Source organism: Oncorhynchus masou, chromosome 6, assembly GCF_036934945.1.
Source record: "Oncorhynchus masou masou isolate Uvic2021 chromosome 6, UVic_Omas_1.1, whole genome shotgun sequence".
Classification (NCBI taxonomy): domain Eukaryota; kingdom Metazoa; phylum Chordata; class Actinopteri; order Salmoniformes; family Salmonidae; genus Oncorhynchus; species Oncorhynchus masou.
In genome coordinates, this window is record NC_088217.1 from 33,136,237 (window position 1) to 33,156,792 (window position 20,556).

Here is a 20,556-nt window from a genome sequence, read left to right on the forward strand (position 1 = left end):
ATCCCAGAGACTGCTGCCATTTGAACATTGCTTCCTGCCTATACATCTGAAGTCTGATTGGAGGACAGCAGTCCCTTAAAACATTTCTGCATAACAGGAAATTGCTCTCCCTGTTTCCTGCACAAGGAGGCTTCACTTCCTTAGCAACTAATGGACAAAATGAGCACATTTAACCCTTTGGAGTGTTAAAACTGAAATGATGACAATGTAACGTCACAGGATGTACACCAAAAATAATTTATATTCCATTACAACAATGAAGCGTTGTGTTTAGGAGACCTCCCTATTTCCTATTGTGGTATACATTTCTATACAGTAGGCCTACTTATAAACCATATTTGGCATATTTATCATGAATGTACCATCTTTCAACTGCCTTGTCCTAACGCACCCTCAACGGAGTAGATAGAAACCAGAAACATCCGGTTTTCAGGGATACAGCATCTTCAACCAAGCTTCCTTTCCCCCTGGAAACCGGATGTGGGGACCCCACTCAGGCCTGCAATGTCAGGTTAGTCTTACTGTAACACCACAGCAGCTATTATGATCCATGAGTACTGAACTGACTTTACCTCACTCTGTATCTCTCAGGGTGTGACACATGGACACACACACACACACACACACACACACACACACACACACACACACACACACACACACACACACACACACACACACACACACACACACACACACACACACACACACACTCAGTCATGTTCAGCTGCAGAGGTAATCCTAGCAATCTCACTGTCACATGCAGTTCAGAGAGAGGCTAAACCCGCACAGAAGGCATGTAGATTTCTGCTCAGGACCACCAAAGAGGAAACTCAGAATGCCGGGATTACAGTGTTCCCAACCCCCAGGACATCCCTCCTTGCTGTGACAGTGAACATGGGAGGATATTGTATAAACTGCCTCTGCCTGAGAAAGGACCATGGGGTGCCATCTTCCTCTTGCTCTCTCTCAAAACATTGAATGGTCAAAAAATCTGGGCACATTAAAGCCGGCCTGGGGATTACTGCAGATATAATTCAACATGCAAAATACATGTGTCACACCCTGACACCCTGAGAGATGCAGAGTGAGGTAAAGTCAGTCCCATTGCTGGCACTGGCAGCATTACAATAAGAGACACAGAAGGAAAACATCCAACTGTAGACCTGTCTCATAAAGAAAAAACTATCTACAGTCCAGTCTAGTACTCCCAGGCTCAAACTAGACGGCACCACACTCTGATCATAATACACATTGATTAAACATACTTGAATTCGACCACAACTGTATTTCTGCAGAATTGTCCTATTTGTACTTTTCAATCAGGGGCATCATGCATTTTTACCAGTCCATATCATTTAAAGCTAATCCCTTAACTTCAATAGGCATGACAACTGTTTTCAACAGTCCCCCAACTCAGGCCAAGTATAGCCTACTAGCAGCACAGATTGTTTTCAGATGATCGAAAAACATTAAGTACCATTACCTCTGACCCCTTTTGTTTGTCCAAGAAGAGTGTTTTCATATTGAGTCAATAAAGGGGAGGGAGGTGGGCTCAGAGAGCAGCCCTGCTCTGTGGTGTGAGAGAATAATGGATCTCCTGATAACACATGACTGCAGATGTGGAGCACATGAAAATATGTGTTGGGCTCTGAGATGGGGGGGGGTTTCCTCCACACACACACACACTCTCTAACACACACACACAGACACACACAGCAATCCTTGCCCCCTCCTGAAGGGGAACAGATGTGAAAGAGCTATTTAACATGCCAGCTCCACAAACTGATCTGAGGCCAGTGTTGTCTAACACCTGTGCTGTGTGCAGCCAGCTGTGGTGTTACAGAGCAGGTTGTTGTGGGAAGAGGAGGATGATTAATGGATGGATCCATTCATGTGGCTGCTACACCACATGCAGTAATTAGGTCCACTTTCAAATCAGCATTTATAACCAAAGAGTGAGGAAAAGTGTATGTGTGTCTAAGAGAAAGAAAGAACAAAAGAAGGAACAAAAGAAAGGAAAAAAAGAAAAGAAAGACAAAAGAAAGAAAGAAAACGAATGAACGGGGAGGACGGCTCATGAACCCAGTCAATAACTTCCCTTTATTACAATGCCTTGTTCTCCTGGTTGTAACATTCATTAAAGGGAATTACTGACCCAACCAAATGGTATTTATTTGTGCACAGTGTGTTACAGGGGATTTTAACATTAGACTAAACATGGACGGTATTCAGTTGTTTTCTTTAGGAGCATGAAGGACTTTCTGTGAAGCAGCCTCATAGAACAATCTCATGGATGATATTACAATGACCACCCTCTCATAGGAACAGGTGTTATTTAGAGCCATTCAAAAACAATGACAGCACAGTCAAACCAAAAGCCAGCAAAATCACTCCTTCACACAGTTGGCTGTCAGGCCATGCATCGGAGAGGCACATAAGCATGCTTCTCGGTGCTGTGGTTTGGCTCTATCATACCATGCACAATGGTCTGATACTGAAGCATTATACTATCAGTGCACTCCATAATTATTGAGAAGGTGAAGCATTTTTTATTCTCTACACTTCAAAACTTTGGATTTGAAATCAAACACTGACTAAGAAGTTAAAGTGCAGATTGTCAGCTTTAATTTGATCCACATTGAATCGTTGTCACGACTTCCACCGGAGGTGGTTCCTCTCCCTGTTCGGGCGGTGCTCGGCGGTCGGCGTCGATCTACGCCGATCTCATCAATATACACACAATACCCCATTATGACAAAGTGAAAACAAGTTTAGGCATTTTTGCAAATGTATTAAAAAGAAAAAACAAAAATGTATTAAAAATAACAAACATAACAAACATACCGTCTTTACATAAGTATTCAGACCCTTTGCTATGAGACTCAAAATTGAGCTCAGGTGCATCCTGCTTCCATTGATCATCCTTGAGATGTTTCTACAACTTGATTGGAGTCCACCTGTGGTAAATTCAATTGATTGAATATGATTTGGAAAGGCACACACCTGTCTATATATAAGGTCCCACAGTTGACAGTGCATGTCAGAGCAAAAACCAAGCCATGATGTCAAAGAAAATGTCCGTAGAGCTGCGAGACAGGATTGTGTCGTGACACAGACCTAGGGAATTGTACCAATAAATGTGGGAAACATTGAAGATCCACAAGAAACAGTGGCCTCCATCATTCTTAAATGTAATAAATTTGGAACCAACAAGACTCTTCCAAGAGCTGGCCGCCTGGCCAAACTGAGCAATCAGTGAAGCATGGTGGTGGCAGCATCATGCTGTGGGGATGTTTTCAACGGAGAGACTGCCACCACCATGCTTCACCGTGCCAGGTTTCCTCCAGCCGTGACGCTTGGCATTCAGGCCAAAAAGTTCAATCTTGATTTCATCAGACCAGAGAATCTTGTTTCTCATGGTCTGAGAGTCTTTAGGTGCCTTTTGGCAAACTCCAAGCGGGCTGTCGTGTCCCGTGTATATACACTGCTCGAAAAAATAAAGGGAACACTAAAATCTAACTTTGATGTAATGTCCTTAAAACAAGTCAAAATGAGGCTCAGTAGTGTGTGTGGCCTCCACGTGCCTGTATGACCTCGCTACAACGCATGGGCATGCTCCTGATGAGGTGGGGGATGGTCTCCTGAGGGATCTCCTCCCAGACCTGGACTAAAGCATCCGCCAACTCCTGGACAGTCTGTGGTGCATGGAGCAAGACATGATGTCCCAGATGTGCTCAATTGGATTCAGGTCTGGGGAACGGGCAGGCCAGTCCATAGCATCAATGCCTTCCTCTTGCAGCAACTGCAGACACACTCCAGCCACATGAGGTCTAGCATTGTCTTGCATTAGGAGGAAACCAGGGCCAACCGCACCAGCATATGGTCTCACAAGGGGTCTAAGGATCTCATCTCGGTACCTAATAGCAGTCAGGCTACCTCTGGCGAGCACATGAAGGCTATGCGGCCCCCAAAAAATGCCACCCCACACCATGACTGACCCACCACCAAACCGGTCATGCTGGAGGATGTTGCAGGCAGAAGAACATTCTCCAAGGCATCTCCAGACTGTCACGTCTGTCATATGTGCTCAGTGTGAACCTGCTTTCATCTGTGAAGAGCACAGGGCGCCAGTGGCGAATTTGTCAATCTTGGTGTTCTCTGGCAAATGAAAAACGTCCTGCACGGTGTTGGGCTGTAAGCACAACCCCCACCTGTGGACGTCGGGCCCTCATACCACCCTCATGGAGTCTGTTTCTGACCGTTTGAGCAGACACATGCACATTTGTGGCCTGCTGGAGGTCATTTTGCAGGGCTCTAGCAGTGCTCCTCCTGCTCCTCCTTGCACAAAGGCGGAGGTAGCGGTCCTGCCGCTGGGTTGTTGCCCTACTATGGCCTCCTCCATGTCTCCTGATGTACTGGCCTTTCTCCTGGTAGCGCCTCCATGCTCTGGATACTACGCTGACAGACACAGCAAACCTTCTTGCCACAGCTCACATTGATGTGCCATCCTGGATGAGCTGCACTACCTGAGCCACTTGTGTGGGTTGTAGACTCCGTCTCATGCTACCACTAGAGTGAAAGTACCGCCAGCATTCAAAAGTGACCAAAACACCAGCCAGGAAGCATAGCAACTGAGAAGTGGTCTGTGGTCCCCACCTGCAGAACCACTCCTTTATTGGGGTGTCTTACTAATTGCCTATAATTTCCACTTGTTGTCTATTCCATTTGCACAACAGGATGTGAAATGTATTTTCAATCAGTGTTGCTTCCTAAGTGGACAGTTTGATTTCACAGAAGTGTGATTGACTTGGAGTTACATTGTGTTGTTTAAGTGTAGTGTATATATTTTTTCCTTCGTGTATATTTCAGATATATTTTGATATATATTGTATATTTTTAACCTCAGTTAACATACTCTCCTGCAACCCGCCTCATCCAATGTGGTTTGGATCTGCTATTTTCTATACTTTAGAACCGGAACCCCCAACAGAAGCTAGCCAGCTAACTAGCTAATAGTCAGTTAGCCACTGCTAATGGTCATCAGCTAACCTTAGCCTGGTCAACTCCTGTTAGTCTGCACAGTGTGTTTCAACCCAGAGCATACCGGACTGCTCTTTCTCCACATCTCTGATTTCCTAACGCAAGCTGAACCCTTCCACCTGGATCATTGCAGCTAGCTAGCTGCTATCCTAGTGGCTACCCCCTGGCTAACGTCTCTGTCCCGAAGCAAGCACCAATGAGCCTGGAATTACCCTCATGCTAGGCCCATCTCTCAGCTAGCTGAAGAGGTCCATCAGCCACTCCTTGGGCTACAATACATATTTTGCCAATTGGCCTGGACCCCTTTTACTGCCGACACGGAGCCCGCCGATTCCACCATGACTGGTCTACCGACGTAATCCGCCCGAGGGGTTTCAACAGGCTCCTCCGTCACGACGTCCCCTGAAGGCCCATCCGATAGCCTGCTAGCCGCGGCCCGCTAGCTGTCTAGAGCATATCGGACTGTTAGCTGAAAAGGACCATCAGCCATTTCTTGGGCTACAATAACTATTTTACTAATTGGCCTTACCCTTTTACTGCCAACACGGAGCCCTGCCAATCCAACACGTCTGGTCTGTCGTCGTAACCGTCCGAGGGTGCTACAACAACAGATTTGTTCTGTTGCTATGTCCCCCCTAAGGTCGTTCTGCTAGCCTGCTCTACCCGGCCCGCTAGCTATCTGAATCGCCGTGTCTCCAACTAGCTTAGCCTCCCACTGGTACCTATAATCACTAGGCTATACATGCCTCTCCCTAATGTCAATATGTTTTGTCCATTGTTGTTTTGGTTAGTGATTATTGTCTTATTTCACTGTAGAGACTCCAGCCCTGCTCAATATGCCTTAGCAAGACCGTTTGTTTCACCTCCCACACTTGCGGTGACCTCACCTGGTCTAAATGATGTCTATAGAGGCAAACCTCTCTCATCGTCACTCAATGCCTAGGTTTACCTCTGCTGTATTCACATCCTACCAAACCCTTTCTGTACATTATGCCTTGAATCTATTCTTCCGCACCCAGAAACCTGCTCCTTTTACTCTCTGTTCCGAGCGCACTAGACAACCAGTTCTTATAGCCTTTAGCCATACCCTTATCCTGCTCCTCCTCTGTTCCTCTGGTGATGTAGAGGTTGATCCAGGCCCTGCTGCACCTAGCTCCACTCGCATTCCCCAGGTGCTCTCATTTGTTGACTTCTGTAACTGTAAAAGCCTTGGTTTCATGCATTTTAACATTAGAAGCCTCCTTCATAAGTTTGTTTTACTCACTGCTTTAGCACACTATGCCAACCCGGGTGTCCTATCCGTGTCTGAATCCTGGCTTAGGAAGGCCACCAAAAATCCTGAAATTTCCATCCCTAACTATAACATTTTCCAACAAGATAGAACTGCCAAAGGGGGCAGAGTTGCAATCTACTGCAGAGACAGCCTGCAGAGATCTGTCATACTATCCAGGTCTGTGCCCAAACAATTCGAGCTTCTACTTCTAAAAATCAACCTTTCCAGAAACAAGTCTCTCATCGTTGCCACTTGTTATAGACCACCTTCTTCCCCCTGGACACCATATGTGAATTGAATGCCCCCTAAACTGGGACATGCTTAACACCCGGCCATCCTAGATGCTAGATCCCTTCAATCTCACACAAATTATCAATGAACCTACCATGTACAACCCCAAATCTGTAAACACGGGCACCCTCATAGATATCAAATCAAATCAAATGTATTTATATAGCTCTTCGTACATCAGTTGATATCTCAAAGTGCTGTACAGAAACCCAGCCTAAAACCCCAAACAGCAAGCAATGCAGGTGTAGAAGCACGGTGGCAAGGAACAACTCCCTAGAAAGGCCAAAACCTAGGAAGAAACGTAGAGAGGAACCCGGCTATGTGGGGTGGCCAGTCCTCTTCTGGCTGTGCCGGGTGGAGATTATAACAGAACATGGCCAAGATGTTCAAATGTTCATAAATGACCAGCATGGTCTAATAATAATAAGGCAGAACAGTTGAAACTGGAGCAGCAGCACGGCCAGGTGGACTGGGGACAGCAAGGAGTCATCATGTCAGGTAGTCCTGAGGCATGGTCCTAGGGCTCAGGTCCTCCAAGAGAGAGAAAGAAAGAGAGAAAGAGAGAATTAGAGAGAGCATACTTAAATTCACACAGGACACCGAATAGGACAGGAGAAGTACTCCAGATATAACAAACTGACCCTACCCCCCCGACACATAAACTACTGCAGCATAAATACTGGAGGCTGAGACAGGAGGGGTCAGGAGACACTGTGGCCCCATCCGAGGACACCCCCGGACAGGGCCAAACAGGAAGGATATAACCCCACCCACTTTGCCAAAGCACAGCCCCCACACCACTAGAGGGATATCTTCCACCACCATCTTACCATCCTGAGACAAGGCTGAGCCCACAAAGATCTCCGCCATGGCACAACCCAAGGGGGAGCGCCAACCCAGACAGGATGATCACATCAGTGACTCAACCCAATCAGGTGACGCACCCCTCCCAGGGACGGTATGAGAGAGCCCCAGTAAGCCAGTGACTCAGCCCCTGTAATAGGGTTAGAGGCAGAGAATCCCAGTGGAAAGAGGGGAACTGGCCAGGCAGAGACAGCAAGGGCGGTTCGTTGCTCCAGAGCCTTTCTGTTCACCTTCCCACTCCTGGACCAGACTACACTCAATCATATGACCCACTGAAGAGATGAGTCTTCAGTAAAGACTTAAAGGTTGAGACCGAGTTTGCGGACTGAGACAAAGAGGAAGCGGAGGGCGCATGTCTCACATGGGTAGGCAGACCGTTCCATAAAAATGGAGCTCTATAGGAGAAAGCCCTGCCTCCAGCTGTTTGTTTAGAAATTCTAGGGACAATTAGGAGGCCTGCGTCTTGTGACCATTGCGTACGTGTAGGTATGTACGGCAGGACCAAATCAGAGAGATAGGTTGGAGCAAGCCCATGTAATGCTTTGTAGGTTAGCAGTAAAACCTTGAAATCAGCCCTTGCTTTGACAGGAAGCCAGTGTAGGGAGGCTAGCACTGGAGTAATATGATCACATTTTTTGGTTCTAGTCAGGATTCTAGCAGCCGTATTTAGCACTAACTGAAGTTATCATCATGACCAACCTGCCCTCTAAATACACTTCTGCTGTCTTCAACCAGGATCTCAGCGATCACTGCCTCATTGCCTGCGTTCTAAATGAGTTTGCGGTCAAACGACAACCCATCATTACTGTCAAATGCCCCTAAAACACATCAGCAATCGGGCCTTTCTATTCGACCCGGCCCGGGTATCCTGGTAGGATATTGACCTCACTACATCAGTAGAGGATGCCTGGTTAATCTTTAAAAGTGCTTTCCTCACCATCTTAAATAAGCATGCCCCATTCAAAAAATGTAGAACCAGGAACAGATATAGCCCTTGGTTCACTCCAGACCTGACTGGCCTTGACCAGCACAAAAACATCCTGTGGCGTACTGCATTAGCATCAAACAACCCGCGCAATATGCAACTTTTCAGGGAAGTTAGGAACCAATATACACAGGCAGTTAGGAAAGCAAAGGCTAGCTTTTTCAAACAGAAATTTGCATCCAGTAGCACAAACTCCAAAAGGTTCTGGGACACTGTAAAGTCCATGGAGAAAAAGAACATGTCCTCCCAGCTGTCCACTGCACTGAGGCTAAGAAACACTGTCACCACAGATAAATCCACGATAATTGAAAATTTCAATAAGCATTTTTCTACGGCTGGCCATGCTTTTCACCTGGATACCCCTACCCCGGTCAACAGCCCTGCACCCCACAGTAACTTTCCCAAACCTCCCCCATTTCTCCTTCACCCAAATCCAGATAGCTGATGTTTTGAAAGAGTTGCAAAATCTGGACTCCTACAAATCAGCTGGGCTAGACAATCTGGACCCTCTCTTTCTAAAATGATCCGCTGCAATTGTTGCAAACCCCTATTACTAGCCTGTTCAACCTCTCTTTCCTATCGTCTGAGATCCCCAAAGATCGGAAAGCTGCTGTGGTCATCCCCCTCTTCAAAGGGGTAGACACTAGACCCAAACTGTTAGAGACCTATATCTATCCTACCCTGACTTTCTAAGGTCTTCGAAAGCCAAGTTAACAAACAGATCACCAACCATTTCGAATCGCACCGTACCTTCTCCGCCATGCAATCTGGTTTCCGAGTTGGTCATGGGTGCATCTCAGCCACGCTCAAGGTCCTAAATTATATCATAACCGCCATCGATAAAAGACAATACTGTGCAGCCGTATTCATGGACCTGGCCAAGGCTTTCGACTCTGTCAATCACCACATTTATTTTTTTGCATTTTCCAATTAAGAGCATTCAAAACAAAAGTGAAAAGATATTAGACAACGATATGACAAAGTGACAGTAACAGACGAGCATAACAAAAAATAAATAATAATAATAATTATATAAACAAACATACAACAAGAAAAACAATAATAATGAGACATTGGATCACCTGCCGTAGGCTACATATTATACATTACGTGTGAAACATTATGTGAGGATTATATATAGATTCAATCAATGAGATGTGGGGGGAGATTCTCCATATAGTCAATAAAAGGTTGCCAAATTCTGTAAAATGTCTTTAACTTATTCCTCGAGCAGTAAGTGATTTTCTCCAAAGGGATACAACTATTAACTTCCGATAGCCACATTGCAACTGGCAGGGAGGAATCCAATTTCCATTTCAAGGCAATACATTTCTTGGCAATCGCTAGCAATATTTCTGTTAGCTTTATAGTATGGCTTTGCCTAAGATTGGTGTTCGTAAAGTTACCCAGTAGACAGACCTCCGGGTCTAAAGGGAACCCCGTGAATTGAGGATATGGTATCGCATACCCCCTGCCAGAAACCGTGTAGTTTTGAACACTGCCAAGTGGAATGGAGGAATGTTCCTTCATCTGAGCCACATCTATAACATAGGGAGGAGATATCTGGGTTGAACTTGTGCAGTCTAGATGGGGTGATATAGAGCTGATGGAGGAAATTAAACTGGATCAGTCTGTATCTGGAGTTCAATGTGGATGTAACACCATGCATAGGTCACTCCATAGATCCTCATCAAGATCAATACCCAGATCTTTTTCCCATCTAAGTCTGGGTTTATCTAGCCCAGGCAGTGTTAGTCCTGACATAAGAGCATCGTATACATGGGAAATGGTCTTGAACAGTGGTTGGTCTGCGTGGCAGAGTTGTTCAATAGGTGACATCTTAGGCAGGTTCCATTGTCCCTTGAGAGTCACCCTCATAAAGTTTTGTAGTTGTAGGTAGAAGTCCCTGTTAGGCAAGTGGTATTTCTGTTTCAGCTGATCAAAAGACATAAGAACTCCCTCCTCGTAACAATGTTCCAGAAGAGTGATGCCCTTAAATTACCACATTCTTATCGGCAGACTCAACAGCCTTGGTTTCTCAAATGACTGCCTCACCTGGTTCACCAACTACTTCTCAGACAGAGTTCAGTGTGTCAAATCAGAGGGCCTGTTGTCTGGACCTCTGGCAGTCTCTATGGGGGTGCCACAGGGTTCAATTCTCGGGCCAACTCTTTTCTCTGTATACATCAATGATGTTGCTCTTGCGGCTGGTGATTCTCTGATCCACCTCTACGCAGACAACACCATTCTGTATACATCTGGTGTCACGCCCTGAACTTAGAGATCCTTTTGATGTCTCTATTTGGGTTTTGTCAGGGCGTGAGTTGGGGTGGGTATTCTATGTTCTATGTTGTGTTGTTCTATGTTTTGGCCGGGTAGGGTTCTCAATCAGGGACAGCTGTCTATCGTTGTCTCTGATTGAGAACCATATTTAGGCTGCTCTTTTTCCCACCTGTGTTGGTGGGAAGTTGACTTTTGTTTATGGCACATAGCCTGTAGCTTCACGGTTTGGTTTTGTAGTGTTTGTTTGGTTTTGTTGTGTTAACTAACCTCCAGATGAGCTTCAATGCCATACAACTCTCCTTCCATGGCCTCCAACTGCTCTTAAATGCAAGTTAAACTAAATGCATACTCTTCAACCGATCACTGCACGCACCTGCCCACCCATCCAGCATCACTAATCTGGAAGGTTCTGACTTAGAATATGTGGACAATTACAAATACCTAGGTGACTGGTCAGACTGTAAACTCTCCTTCCAGACTCACATTAAGCATCTCCAATCCAAAATTAAATCTAGAATCGGCTGCCTATTTCGCAACAAGGCATCCTTCACTCATGCTACCAAACATACCCCCGTAAAACGGACTATCCTACTGAACCTTGACTTTGGCAATGTCATTTATAAAATAGCCCCCAACACTCTACTCAGCAAATTGGATGCAGTCTATCACAGTGCCATCCGTTTTGTCACCAAAGTTTTGTCACCAAAGTGCCTTGCGAAAGTATTCGGCCCCCTTGAACTTTGCGACCTTTTGCCACATTTCAGGCTTCAAACATAAAGATATAAAACTGTATTTTTTGTGAAGAATCAACAACAAGTGGGACACAATCATGAGGTGGAACGACATTTATTGGATATTTCAAACTTTTTTAACAAATCAAAACTGAAAAATTGGGCGTGCAAAATTATTCAGCCCCTTTACTTTCAGTGCAGCAAACTCTCTCCAGAAGTTCAGTGAGGATCTCTGAATGATCCAATGTTGACCTAAATGACTAATGATGATAAATACAATCCACCTGTGTGTAATCAAGTCTCCGTATAAATGCACCTGCACTGTGATAGAGGTCCGTTAAAAGCGCAGAGAGCATCATGAAGAACAAGGAACACACCAGGCAGGTCCGAGATACTGTTGTGAAGAAGTTTAAAGCCGGATTTGGATACAAAAAGATTTCCCAAGCTTTAAACATCCCAAGGAGCACTGTGCAAGCGATAATATTGAAATGGAAGGAGTATCAGACCACTGCAAATCTACCAAGACCTGGCCGTCCCTCTAAACTTTCAGCTCATACAAGGAGAAGACTGATCAGAGATGCAGCCAAGAGGTCCATGATCACTCTGGATGAACTGCAGAGATCTACAGCTGAGGTGGGAGACTCTGTCCATAGGACAACAATCAGTCGTATATTGCACAAATCTGGCCTTTATGGAAGAGTGGCAAGAAGAAAGCCATTTCTTAAAGATATCCATAAAAAGTGTCGTTTAAAGTTTGCCACAAGCCACCTGGGAGACACACCAAACATGTGGAAGAAGGTGCTCTGGTCAGATGAAACCAAAATTTAACTTTTTGGCAACAATGCAAAACGTTATGTTTGGCGTAAAAGCAACACAGCTCATCACCCTGAACACACCATCTCCACTGTCAAACATGGTGGTGGCAGCATCATGGTTTGGGCCTGCTTTTCTTCAGCAGGGACAGGGAAGATGGTTAAAATTGATGGGAAGATGGATGGAGCCAAATACAGGACCATTCTGGAAGAAAACCTGATGGAGTCTACAAAAGACCTGAGACTGGGACGGAGATTTGTCTTCCAACAAGACAATGATCCAAAACATAAAGCAAAATCTACAATGGAATGGTTCAAAAATAAACATATCCAGGTGTTAGAATGGCCAAGTCAAAGTCCAGACCTGAATCCAATCGAGAATCTGTGGAAAGAACTGAAAACTGCTGTTCACAAATGCTCTCCATCCAACCTCACTGAGCTTGAGCTGTTTGCAAGGAGGAATGGGAAAGAATTCAGTCTCTCAATGTGCAAAACTGATAGAGACATACCCCAAGCGACTTACAGCTGTAATCGCAGCAAAAGGTGGCGCTACAAAGTATTAACTTAAGGGGGCTGAATAATTTTGCACGCCCAATTTTCCAGTTTTTGATTTGTTAAAAAAGTTTGAAATATCAATAAATGTCATTCCACTTCATGATTGTGTCCCACTTGTTGTTGATTCTTCACAAAAAAATACAGTTTTATATCTTTATGTTTGAAGCCTGAAATGTGGCAAAAGGTCGCAAAGTTCAAGGGGGCCGAATACTTTCGCAAGGCACTGTACTACCCATCACTGCAACATGTATGCTCTTGTTGGCAGGCCCTTGCTTCATATCCCTCGCCAAACCCACTGGCTCCAGGTCATCTATAAGTGTTTGCTTGGCAAAGCCCCGCCTTATCTCAGCTCACTGGTCACCATAGAAACAGCACTCGCTCCAGAAGGTATATTTCACTGGTCACCCTCAAAGCCAATTCCTCCTTTGGCCACATTTCCTTCCAGTTCTCTGCTGCCAATGACTGGAACGAATTGCAAAAATCACTGAAGCTGGAGACTAATTTCTCCCTCACTAACTTTAAGCATCAGCTGTCAGAGCAGCTCACAGATCACTGCACCTGTTCATAGCCCATCTGTAAATAGCCCATCCAACTACCTCATCCCCATATTTTATTTATTTATTTTGCTCCTTTGCACCCCAGTATCTCTACTTGCACATTCATCTTCTGCACATCTATCACTCCAGTGTTAAATTGCTAAGTTGTAATTACTTCGCCACTACGGTCTATTTATTGCCTTACTTCCCTAATCTTACCTCATTTGCACACACTGTATATAGATTTTTTCCTATTGTGTTATTGACTGTATGTTTGTTTATTCCATGTGTAACTCCCTGTGTTGTTGTTTGTGTCACACTGCCTTGCTTTATCTTGGCCAGGTCGCAGTTGTAAATGAGAACTTGTTCTCAACTGGCCTACCTGGTTAAATAAAGGTGAAATAAAATAAAATAAAATAAAAAATGTGCCTTTTACTGAGGAGTGGCTGGTCACTCTTCCAGGACCTCTGACTGGGGAGAAGGTTCACCTTCCAACAGGACAACAACCCTAAGCACACACTCCCCAAATACAGGTGTGCCAAGCTTGTAGAGTCATAGCCAAGCAGACTCGAGGCTGTAATCGCTGCCAAAGGTGCTTCAACAAAGTACTGAGTAAAGAGTCTGAATACTTATGTAAATGTGATATTTCAGTTTTATAAATGTGCAACAAAAAAAGTATGTTTTTGCTTTGTCATTATGGTGTATTGTTTGTAGATTGATGAGGGTAAAAGAACAAAAGTTGAATCAATTTTATAAAAAGGCTGTAACGTCACAAAATGTGGAAAAAGTCAAGGTCTCTGAATACTTTCCAAATGCACTGTATTTGTGTCATTTTGGAGTCACCTTAATTGTAAATAAGAATAGAATATGCTAATTTTTAAATTAAGGAATCCAGAAGGAATCATGAATAATGATGAGTGAGAAAGGGGGGGTCAAAGATCATACCTCCAAGACATGCTAACCCAGGGTTTCCCAAACGTAGTCCCCGGGACCCCAAGGGTTGCACATTTTGGGTTTTGCCCTGGCACTACACAGCTGATTGAAATAGTCAACTAATGTATTGTGTCATTTTAGAGTCACTTTTATTGTAAATAATTATAGAATATGTTTCTAAACACTTCTATATTAATGTGGATGCTACCATGGTTACCCTGAATGAATCGTGAACAATTGCGAACAGAGAAAGTTATAGAAGAACAAATACCATACCCCCCAAAAAATGCTTACTTCCCCTGTTATTTTAATGGTGCGAAGTTAGCATGTCTTGGGGGTATGATATCTGTGCATCTGTAACTGTAACGATTTTCTTCTGGGGAAAGAGAGGCGGACCAAAATGCAGCGTGGTTAGTTTTGTACATCTTTAATAAAGATGAAAGTACAACAATCTACAAAACAAGAACTGTGAAAAAACCAAACCAGTCCTATCTGGTGCCACAAATACAAAGACAGGAACATAAAACAGGCTACCTAAATATGGTTCCCAATCAGAGACAATGACTAACACCTGCCTCTGACTGAGAACCATATCAGGCAAAACATAGAAATAGAGACAATGACTAACACCTGCCTCTGATTGAGAACCATATCAGGCAAAACATAGAAATAGACAAACCAGACACACAACATAGAATGCCCACCCAGCTCACGTCCTGACCAACACTAAAACAAGGAAAACACACACGATCGATGGTCAGAACGTGACAGTAACTTTCATTATTCACGATTCATTCAGGATTATCCGTAATCATGGTAGCATCCATATTAATGTAGAAGTGTTTACAAATATATTATATTCTTATTTAAAATACAAGTGCCTACAAAATTACACAATACATTTTTGACAATTGCTTTCTATTATGCATGAAATCTGAAACACAAAACAAACAGCAAACGCATCCAACAAATCTGTAGAGTCACAAGTTTGATGTAGTCTTTGCCTGCTATGAATATTGGACCAAATGCTGCACTTTTTACTACTTTAATTCATATAGGTGAATTTGTCTATATACTTTTGACCCTCTAAAATGTTCTTCACCGTCCCAATAATAATGGTGGGCACTGTATATGATAAAGTGGGAGAATCCCTGTGCTGTGTGTGTTCCCTCTTGATTCACTCTTTCCTGTCACTGTTTTAAGGTCTTTCAGCTAAATTGGGCAGGGAAAGAGGGAGAGTATGGTTTCCAAACTTGTAAACATATTTTCTTTCACACCTTCTGAACCAATAGCTTTGTATGAGTGATAGTTATGGCCAGAGCAGTTATCCTTCAGTCTATGGTATATACAGTTATGTATTGGGTCCTTCAGTCTATGGTATATACAGTTATGTATTGGGTCCTTCAGTCTATGATATATACAGTTATGTATTGGGTCCTTCAGTCTATGATATATACAGTTATGTATTGGGTCCTTCAGTCTATGATATATACAGTTATGTATTGGGTCCTTCAGTCTATGATATATACAGTTATGTATTGGGTCCTTCAGTCCATGATATATACAGTTGAATTTCTTATGTTATGTGAAGTGTCACAAAAAAATAGCTGGTTATAAAAGTAAGATAATAACAAGTAATCACTTACAATGTTAACACAATCACTACTTCTGTTAAAACCCATCTGACTAGTAGTTGGTGGGGTTTACATTAGCTGTAATTCAACAGTAACTGTTTTGTGGGAGGGGATTAAATTGTGTCAAGGGGTTGAAGTGTGTTCCTGCGTGTTCACTTTTATCTGTCTTCATATCTATTGTGTGAGCCTTGGAGTAGTTTCAGATATTTTCCCACTGGGCAACGCTAATCATAAAATACAGTCACACTTTCGCAGTATTGAAAATGACAGAAAATATTTATGTAACAATGTAAGCAAACACTCATGCTCACACGTACACACAAACTGGATGAAAACATGTTTGTTCTACTTGGATTGTGCTCTTGGCTGGCACAGCTATGCTGAGTGTAGCACAGCTGTGTGTCCTGTCAGGTCTACAGAGGGGAGAGCAATGGGGTGCTGACAACCTCTTGTTGTGTCATGGTGAGCTAAATATAATTTCACTTCATGGCTAAGGAGGAAAACACATCAGGGTTGTTTTTCTTTTTTCTGTAAGACCTTCCTGACCTTTGTACAATGATCACAGGACATTATTCCCTCGCTCTCTTTCCCTCTGGATATCTCAGCAAATACGTTTTTTCAAAGAATGTTCTGAATCCTGGTGAGAAGTTTAGAGCTACCCCCTCAGGTCTGAATAGTTTTTGATAAATCAAACTTTATTGAATCACAGTGGACCCCTTGACATAGATTATGGTTATGGTGAAAACATAGACCTACATCTTTCAGGCGTATTCTTTGAATTGCTAATGAATGTTATTTGAAAATCTGATTTGAAACATTCCTGCACCTAAATCATGGAAAGCAAAAAAAATTGCATCAGGGTAAATGATGCACTAAAATAGCAACCAAAAAACAGCATGGTATGCATGCAATTTCAACCCCTGAACAATAAACAATGGACAAAGGAAGGTCAAAGTGTGTGTGTGTGTGTGTGTGTGTGTGTGTGTGTGTGTGTGTGTGTGTGTGTGTGTGTGTGTGTGTGTGTGTGTGTGTGTGTGTGTGTGTGTGTGTGTGTGTGTGTGTGTGTGTGTGTGTGTGTGAGTGTTTGTGTGTGAGTGAGTGAGTGTGTGTGTGAGTGAGTGAGTGAGTGAGTGAGTGTGTGTGTGTGTGTGTGTGTGGAAAGAAAAAAGAGCCTAGAGTAGGTCAAAGAGTGAGTGAGTGAGTGAGTGAGTCTGTGGTGCTCTGCTGCCTGGGTTACAGCCCAACATCTTCACTTTACTGCCTCTCTCCATGGTCACTAAGGTCACAGGCATCATCAACTATACACACACAGCAAAAATCCCTGGTTAAAATACAATTATAAACTGGGTGGTTTGAGCCCTGAATGCTGATTGGCAGACAGCCATGGTATCTCAGACCATATACCAAGTCTATGACAAAACATGTATTGTTACTGATATAATTACGTTGGTAACAAGTTTATAATAGCAATAAGGCACCTCAGGGGTTTGTGATATATGGACAATATTCCACAGTTAAGGACTGTGTCCAGGCCCTCCGCGTTGCATTGTGCTTAAGAACAGCCCTTAGCCATGGTATATTAGCCATATGCCACACCTCCTCTGGCATTATTGCTTAAATACACTTTGCAGGAGAAACTATGATGTAGGTTCTGCTTTAGAATAGAAGGCCCTGGATCCAGAAAAGTGCTAAAAATAGCCCATATTAACATACGTAGCCTAAGAAACAAGGTCCATGAAGTCAATAACTTTCTTGGAACAGATGACATTCATATTCTGACTATCTCTGAAACTCACTTAGAGAAAACATTTGATGATACAGTGGTAACAATACATGGTTATAACATCTACCAAAAAGACAGAAATGCCAACTGAGGCGGTGTTGCTGTCTATAATATGTGTGAAATGCTTGATAATGTATGTGACAAACAGAGAAGTACAGATGAAGTCGGAAGTTTCCAAACACTTAGGTTGGAGTCATTAAAACTTGTTTTTCAACCACTCCACAAATTTCTGCATTAACACGTTCATCTGCATTTACATTTACATTTACGTTCATCTGTACAAACAATAGTACGCAAGTATAAATACCATGGGACCAAGCAGCCATCATACCGCTCAGGAAGGAGATGCGTTCTCTCTCCTAGAGATGAACGTATTTTGGTGTGAAAAGTGCAAATCAATCCCAGAACAACAATAAAGGGCCTTGTGAAGATGCTGGAGGAAACAGGTACAAAAGTATCTATCCACAGTAAAACAAGTCCTATATCGACATAACCTGAACGTCCGCTCAGCAAGGAAGAAGCCACTGCTCCAAAACCGCCATAAAAAAGCCAGACTACGGTTTGCAACTGCACATGGGGACAAAGATTGTACTTTTTGGAGAAATGCCCTCTGGTCTGATGAAACGAAAATAGAACTGTTTGGCCATAATGCCCATCGTTATGTTTGGAGGGAAAAGGGGGAGGCTTGCAAGCTGAAGAACACCATCCCAACCGTGAAGCACGGGAGGGGCAGCATCCTGTTGTGGGGGTGTTTTGCTGTAGGATGCACTGGTGCACTTCACAAACTAGAGAGCATCATGAGGTAGGAAAATGATGTTGATATATTGAAGCAACATCTCAAGACATCAGTCAAGAAGTTAAAGCTTGGTCGCAAATGGGTCTTCCAAATGGACAATGACCCCAAGCATACTTCCAAAGTTGTGGCAAAATGGCTTAAAGGACAACAAAGTCAAGGTATTGAAGTGGCCATCACAAAGCGCTGACTTCAATCCTATAGACAATTTGTGGGCAGAACTGAAAAAGTGTGTGCGAGCAAGGAGGCCTACAAACCTGACTCAGTTACACCAGCTCTGTCAACAGGAATGGGCCAAAATTCACCCAACTTATTGTGGGAAGCTTGTGGAAGGCTACCCGAAACATTTGACCCAAGTTAAACAACTGTAGTACAGTTGAAGTCGGAAGTTCACATACACCTTGGCCAAATACATTTAAACTCAGTTTTTCACAATCCTGACATTTAATCTTAGTAAAAATTCCCTGTCTTAGGTCAGTTAGGATTACCACTTTATTTTAAGAATGTGAAATGTCAGAATAATAGTAGAGAAAATTATTTATTTCAGCTTTAATTTCTTTCATCACATTTCCAGTTGGTCAGAAGTTTACATACATACCTTTAAATTGCTTAACTTGGGTCAAACTTTTCGGGTAGCCTTCCACAAGCTTCCCACAATAAGTTGGGTGAATTTTGGCCTTCCAGGTGACGCTGATTGGAAGAATGCCAAGAGTGTGCAAAGGGCCATTAAGGGAGACCCATGTGTGTAACCAACAGTGAGTCAATTTGACGTTTCTAGGGATGGAATGATATCCTGTCAAAGTGTCCGTGACATAACACTGGTGTTAGTGAGGTTTCCCAGTATATGCACGCCTTTGAAAGTTGGCTTGCTGGTTTGCTGAACCACAATGGTCTACTCCTGTATAGTAACTCTTCAGGCATTATCTCCACACCAGAGACAGAGGTCCACCTCTGTAGCTAACCTATCTCCCTGTCTCATATACACCTTGTGAGGAGGGCTACCCAGAAACACTTGGAAGAAAGACGTCCAGGCAGAAATGACTGAGAGAGGCCTCAACTGGTGTGACCTGAAAAAACTTGTCCTAAACCAAGTGAGATGGAGAACATTTATCAACGGCCTGTGCTCCATAGAAGCCAAGTGCTTAAGTAAAGTAAGTCCTGAGGTGGACAGGCATGATTTCCTTTTGCAATGCCAACATCCATACATCTGGTTGGGATCATTTGTATGCCATGTACCATAACTTACAGGAGACCATCGGGCATAGGGGAGGATTTCAGAGTGTTATCATCTTGTGCCACGTTTTCAGATAAACTGAAGGGTATCCTTGCTGACATTGGACATGCCCCACATGATGTCTCACTGATGAAGGGAGAGGTAGAGTGAATGAAGATGTATGCAGGGTATGAACCAGATCTTTTCAGAGAGTGCCCCATGGGAGCAGGCAGGAGTGCAGTGAGTCGACACAGTGCTGCACATACACATGCCTACACATGTCCTGCTAATCACTCACATTGATTTGTCACATGCTTATTTAAACAGTCATGGCACCATAAAACACAAACACATGGTCAGCAAACACAAACACGCGGTCAGCGGCGATCAGCCTTGGACAGAGGAGAAGAATAAAAAAACATTGGGGAGGACAGGCTCGTGGTAATGGCTGGAGCAGAATAGGTGGAATGGTATTACATTTACATTTACTATTTTCTCTACTCTTATCCAGACTACTTACAAATTGATGAATTCACCTTCTGACATCCAGTGGAACAGCCACTTACAATAGTGCATCTAAATCATTTAAGTAAGGATTACTTATCCTATCCTAGGTATTCCTTGAAGAGGTGGGGTTTCAGGTGTCTCCGTGGTATTGACTCCATTCCTGGCGTCGTAGTTTGTTCCACCATTGGGGGGCCAGAGCAGCGAACAGTTTTGACTGGGCTGAGCGGGAACTGTACTTCCTCAGTGGTAGGGAGGCAGCAGGCCAGAGGTGGATGAACGCAGTGCCCTTGTTTGGGTGTAGGGCCTGATCAGAGCCTGGA